General features: G+C 42.7%; 1 protein-coding gene and 1 pseudogene across 3 annotated transcripts in view; both read left to right on the plus strand.

The window, feature by feature from the left end:
• Positions 1-2890: 2890 nt before the first annotated feature.
• VAMP7 (vesicle associated membrane protein 7) overlaps positions 2891-6715 on the plus strand; it is a 54735-nt gene continuing 50910 nt past the window's right edge. The window contains exon 1 of one of the 3 annotated variants that reach the window (XM_017516229.2): positions 2891-3040. The gene's annotated coding sequence lies outside the window, so the exon portion shown is untranslated. The remainder of the gene's footprint in view (positions 3041-6715) is intronic. The other 2 variants (XM_017516232.2, XM_017516231.2) reach the window with 2 other exon arrangements.
• On the plus strand, positions 6584-6710 carry LOC119469123 (annotated as a pseudogene).

Below are 6715 nucleotides of genomic sequence, written 5' to 3' on the forward strand. Positions count from 1 at the left end.
AATCCCAGCACTTTGGGAGACCAAGGCAGATGGATCACAAGGTCAGGAGTTTGAGACCAGCCTGACCAACATAATGAAACCCCGTCGCTACTAAAAATACATAAATTAGCTGGGGGTGGTGGCCCGCACCTGTAATCCCAGCTAGTCAGGAGGCTAAGGCAGGAAAACCACTTGAACATGGGAGATGGAGGTTGCAGTGAGCCAAGATCATGCCACTGCCCTCCAGCCTGGGTGACAGAGCGAGATTCCACCTCAAAGAAAAAAAAAAAGAACTACTCGAGACTGGGTATTTATAAAGAGGTTTAATTGACTCACAGTTCTACAGGCTCTACAAGAACACAGCTGGGGATGTTACAGGAAAGAGGGTCCGGATCCAGACCCCAAGAGAGGGTTTTTGGATGTCGCACAAGAAAGAATTCAAGGCGAGACCACAGAGTAAAGTGAAAGCAAGTTTATCAGGAAAGTAAAGGAACAAAAGAGTGGCTACTCCATAGTCAGAGCAGCCAGGAGGGCTGCTGGTTGCCCGTTTTTATGGTTATTTCTTGATGGCATGCTAAACAAGGGGTGGACTACTAATGTCTCCCCTTTTTAGACCATATAGGGTAAGTTCCTGACGTTGCATGGCATTTGTAAACTGTTATGGCACTGGTGAGAGTGTAGCAGTGAGGACGACCAGAGGTCACTCTTCTCACCATCTTGGTTTTGTTGGGTTTCAGCCGGCTTCTTTACTGCAACCCATTTTATCAGCAAGGTCTTTATGACCTGTATTTTGTTCTGACCTCCTTCCTATCTCATCCTGCAATTTAGAATGCCTTAACCATCCGGGAATGCAGCACAGTAGGTCTTAGGCTCATTTTACCCAGCTGCTATTCAAGATAAAGTTGTTTTGGTTCACATACCTTTGACAGGGAGACCTCAGGAAACTTACAATCATGGTGGAAGGCAAAAGGGAATCAGGCACATCTTACATGGACAGCTAATTATATTACAAAGTTTAGGGTACAGATGAGATTACTTAAGGAGAGAATATGGAGTAAGGGGATTTGCTAGAGTCCTGAAAGTTCTAAAGAGAGCCAACGCTTAGAGTTCACACAGCTTAGTAACTCAGATCTGCCTGACTCTAAAACTTATTCTTTTTCTAAGATAATATGCTGCCTCTTAAAGAACAGATACTGAATGCAATATAATTAAGTTAATAATGTGAAATGTGAACCTTTGCAGAGGGAAGATAAAGCAAGGGGAATGATTAAGATCACCAGGAAGAGTGTGAAGAGTAAGAAGAGAAGATGGCATAGGGTAGAACCCTATTCAAAAGAAAATTAAGAGCTGCCACAGAGGTAAGAGGAGAAGCGGGAGGGTGTAGCATCTTGGAAAGAGGTAAGAGAATAAAGGAGTTCAAAAAGGAGGGAATAAGGGCCAGGCGCAGTGGTTCATGCCTGTAATTCCAGCACTTGGGGAGGCTGAGGTGGGCTGATCATGAGGTCAGGAGTTGGAGACCAGGAGACCAGCCTGGCCAATATGTTGAAAACCCGTCTCTACTAAAAATATTTTAAAAATTAGCTGGGCGTGGTGGCAAGCGCCTGTATTCCCAGCTACTGGGGAGGCTGAGGCAGGAGAATCGCTTGAACCCAGGAGGTCCCGCCACTGCACTCCAGCCTGGGGGACAGAGTGAGACTCGGTCTCAGAAGAAAAAAAAAAAGGAAATAATCAAACTAAAATCCTGCAGAGTTGAAATATGGTAATGGCTGAAAAGTATCTATTCATTTTAGCAACAGTGTTGAGAATTTTGTCTGTAAAGGAGAGATGGGAGAAAGACCACTAGCTTATCTATGTGTGGTGAGGGGGCTTGGGGTATAGGGTTAAGAAAGGCGACTTTGGAATGTTTTAGATAAGAGAAATTTTGACACCCTTTAAGTCCTGATTGTAAAGAGCAAGTAAGCAGGGAGCCGTTGAGGAGTGATGGGACAGAAGGGTTCATCAGAAGAGCTTGACTCTGAGTCGGCAACAGGGAATAGGGATGGAAGAGGCCTGGGTTTAGATCAAAGAAGAGTAGTCGTTTATTATTATTAGTGCTAAAGAATAGGACAAAAGATTGGTGAGGAGTACAAGAAAATAAGAAAATTTCATGGCAAAAATAGAGGCAGTTCCTGTCAGATGAATTCTATTTTGTCTGTGAAGAAACAGGCAATGTTGCCTACTGAGACTAAGCAGGAGAGACGGGGCAAGCTTGGCTCTTCATTTATGCCGCCTACTCATTGCTGGTAGAGTCTTTATCTAGCCTGCATTCTCTCATTTGCGTGGATCCCCATACGGCGTTTGACGTTTTTTTTTTCATAGATCACTGGCTGATTTATTCTTGACACTTTTTAATTGCAGGGGATACAGCTGTAAACAAGACTTAGGTTGCTACTCTCAGGAACTTACATGTTTGTGTCTAGAGGGGAAAACAGAGCTGGGTAACAGCTCTTGTTACCCAGGCTGGAGTGCAACGGCGCGATCTCGGCTCACCGCAACCTCCGCCTCCTGGGTTCAGGCAATTCTCCTGCCTCAGCCTCCTGAGTAGCTGGGATTACGAGCACGCGCCACCATGCCCAGCTAATGTTTTGTATTTTCAGTAGAGACGGGGTTTCACCATGTTGACCAGGATGGTCTCGATTTCTTGACCTCGTGATCCACCCACCTCGGCCTCCCAAAGTGCTGGGATTACAGGCGTGAGCCACCGCGCCCGGCCCTGACGTTGTTTACAAGAGCTGTACACGGAACTGGACAGTCAGCGATACTCCAGTCGGAACTACTACTCCCAGAATGCACTACGGCTCCTGGAAAGTGCATAGTGCTGGGAACGTAGCAGGCGTAGCCCTGTCGTCTGCTGCCATTGGAGGAGCGCTCCCACTCCCAAGAGGCCACGCGTAGGCGGGGCGCTTCACACGGAAGTCAGTGGCTTCCGGTCCCAGCCTCTGGTTGGCGCAGGTTGGCGACCCTGCGCTGACCCGCGCGCCTCGGTCCCGAGCCCGCGCGCCCTCAGAAGGTGCCCGGACAGGTAAATGGAGCGGGGCGCGCTCTGTGGGAGGCGGGGACACAAGTGCGGAGGGAGGGCGGAGGTGTCGACGGAAAGGTGCCGGGGTGGAGCGAGTAGGCAGTGCAAGGGTGACTTGGGCTTCTCCGGTGGCCACAGTACCGGTTGTCGGGCAGGTCCGGTTCGGCGAGGTGCGTCTTTTGCCGCTGGAAAGGCCTCGCGTTAAAAACAGTGTCAGAACTCGTCACTGAAGCTGTCGTTACAGGAGGGGAAAAAAATGTTAATTTTCTCTCAGTCTGCATTCTACAAGACCTTTCTGTAGCATTTAAATCTCTCGAGATCGACCGAGTCGTCTAAAAACTCTCTACGTCCTTATTCGATGACGTCACTTTCCTATTCGATGACGTCACTTTCCGCTTCACCTGTTTATGCTCTTTCCTGGGTTCCTAGCCCCTTATTCGCCCTCCTCCACTGCTCATTATGGACAGTCCACTTCTTCCTCTGTTCAGCTAGGAACGATATCTCCGCCTGGACCTGTTTCCTCAGCTTCAGACCTGTTTGGTGTTTTTATTAACGGCCAATATTTATCAAATTCTGACCACGTGCTAGCGTCTTTGGTAAATGCTTTACATCTCCCTCTCCCGTAACTCTCAGAATCAGCTGTCTTCATTCTGCCTCATTAATTGCTTTCAACTACCTGTACCTCCATTCTCCCTCCCTTGATCCCAGAGATACAGTCATGATTGGGATATTAATTCTCTTTGAATACTTGTGGCTGAGAGCAGATCTATTCGTACGTTTAACAAGTATTTATTGAGTGGCTGATCTATGCTTGGCACTCTTTATTTTATTTTATTTATTATTTTTTTTAAGACGGAGTTTCACCATGTTGGTCAGACTGGTCTTGAAGTCACAACCTCAGGTGATCCGCCCGCCTTGGCCTCCAGAGTGCTTGGATTACAGGCGTGAGCCACTACGCCTGGCCACTTGACACTCTTTTTAAGTGCAGGGTATACAGCTGTAAACAAGACTTAGGTTGCTACTCTCAGGAACTTACATGTTTGTGTCTAGAGGGGAAAACAGAAATAGGGTTATGCTATATATTGGCCAATGTGAAATAAAACAGGTGCTTGACTTGAAAGGGTGGGATCCTATCCTAAGAAAGTCAGAGGGATTGGATTGCGTCTCAGAGCATCGTCCAGAAAGAATAGTTGTAATACCAACAGGAATAATCTTGACCTGTAACATGACTTTTCATAAACACCTCTCCTTTTACCCTTTCTAAGCAGTGTTTATTCTTCATTTTTCTATCTCCTCCAAGGTCATTGCATCAGAATTCATGATTTATCTATAGTTACTTTATTCCTTCTAAGACCCAGATGGAAGACTTGGGGATTGGATTACTGTTAGCTCAGCTGCTTTATCTTACTTAGAAAGGTAATTTGGTTGTGAAAATATTATTCTTACCAGGTCCTTTCTGAATATAAAGTTATCTACCATTTATAGTATATTTAAAACCAAAATATGCTCAATGTTCACTTATTTATTCAGCAAATATTTGAGGGAATGTTAACTGCTAGGCACCGTGCTGAGCAATGGGAAAGTAGGGTAAAATAGACACTTTGGCTTCTCTTCCAAGGAGAAGTAATCCTAACAGTATACTGAGAAAATTCCTAAGGCATAGGCTGACACCTGCATTCCTGTTATTCATCCAAGGTCAGATCATCACAAATCATTAAGAAATTTCCTGAGCAATTGTGGACATTCTTAGATTATTCACTTATTACACTTTATTGCATTTATTTATATTTGTCTTCCTCAATTGTACCATGGCTCCCTCAAGTATAGGAGTCCCTTCTTCCTCAACTTTATACCTCCAGTGTCTACTTTGGCTAGCATATAGTAAACCCTCAGTACATATGTGTTGAACTGAAATAGAAAAAGTCCCTATTTGATCAAATTTAAATGACATGATTTATACAAGACCTTCTCTATGTAAGGCCATCAACTGTATTCCTCAATCTTCTCATTCACCAAAGGTGGACCATTCCATCTCATCAGGCTAGTTTATGTACCTTTTTTACCTTGCTCTCACCTCTATGCCTTCTTTTGTTTCATCTGTTCCTCCTAAAATGATCTCCCATCTCTTCCCAAGCACCTTGTGTACCGCCTTACTTTAGTGGGCCAGTTAATTTAATGGTCTGCTCATGATACAAGAATGGGAAAAATTTATTTCCTTTGTATATTTCCTATGGAACATTCTGCCAATGAACTGTTGCAAGAATTAACAGAATAAATCATCCTGCAGTAATATAAATAATGATACAGAAAACTTTTTAAAAAATTTTACATTCACTGTCACCATGTGCTAGGTAGTGAGTTAATTCTACTACTTTATTTGAATAGTTGTATAACCTCTGTTCATACAGCATGTTTTGGTATCATTTGGTTTCTACTTGGTAGAAACACATTTTTGAGTATTATTTTCTCCTTAGTCTGAGATAATTTAAGTGGTGATGTTATTCTGCCACATTGTCATTTTCAGGATGTAAGATAAAAGCCTCAATTGTTAAAATTAAAGTCTTATTCCATGCAGATATCTTTCCATTGTAAATCATTGCTGCAAAAGACAAATTTTGTCTTTATAACTGATTTAAAACAACAGCAGTACAAGAGTGCTTGAGTCATGACTGTCATGAATTTAGGATGTGCCAACCTAAGATCAGCCAGATGCTTCTAAGATGTAAACATTAAGCATTGTCATTTTAGGTGATTTATTGACACCTATTGCTTTATGGACAGGAATGCAAGTGCAGCCCTGAATTGTGTCCCATTGGTCATTCATAAGATATACATGTAGATGATCCAGAATATTCTTATACATTTTTCAGTGTTATCAAAATACAAATGCAGAATTAAAAGATTTCTCAAAACGCCTGGACTTGGCCTTTCTTCTTACTCAGTTACCTGAAACTCTCTTCAACCTCTATTTGAAGTTGTTTCCTCTGGGGAGGAGCACTTTCATCATTGCTGTTACTATTTTATTATCAAATGGTTTTATACAGGCAATTCCTTACTTACAAATGGATATATTCTACAAGTACCATTGTAAGCTTATTGTTTGGAACGTTGGATGCATTTTCTTCTATAAATAATGCTCTCCGTGACATTTATGTTGTTATACCAACAGTATCATTTTACTAACTTTTAATTTAGTGGACCTGAAGACCGTCCCCACAATTTACAATAATTCCTCTGTTTAAAAACTGCATTTATAATTCTAATTTGAATTCCCTTATAGCATTTTTTTTTTGGAGTCCCAACAACTGGAATAAAAATATCCTTCCTTTAGTACCTTAACATAGTACAAGCAGACATTTCTAACTCCAAGCTGTTGTGGGTGACCCTTCTAGCCCTTAGCTCTAAGGACAGTCCTCCAATATTAACAAAGAAAAAGAAGGGATAGAGGTTTCAGAGAGGGAGGCAAATTGGGTGACCTGAGTATCTGGAGAGGGAAGAGTAGGATTTATTTGGGATGAACAGTGAGTTTCTAAAATGGAGGTTTGCATTGCCTGTCAGCCTTTTGGCTAAGATCAGGTGTAGTGTCTGTTCTTATCAGTTTAAAATGGGGGTTTGTTGTTAGTTTGTGTCCTCCAATTATAAACTGCATTTATAATTCTCATTTGAATTCCCTTATAG

Source organism: Cebus imitator, unplaced genomic scaffold (genome assembly GCF_001604975.1).
Source record: "Cebus imitator isolate Cc_AM_T3 unplaced genomic scaffold, Cebus_imitator-1.0 Scaffold576, whole genome shotgun sequence".
NCBI lineage: Eukaryota > Metazoa > Chordata > Mammalia > Primates > Cebidae > Cebus > Cebus imitator.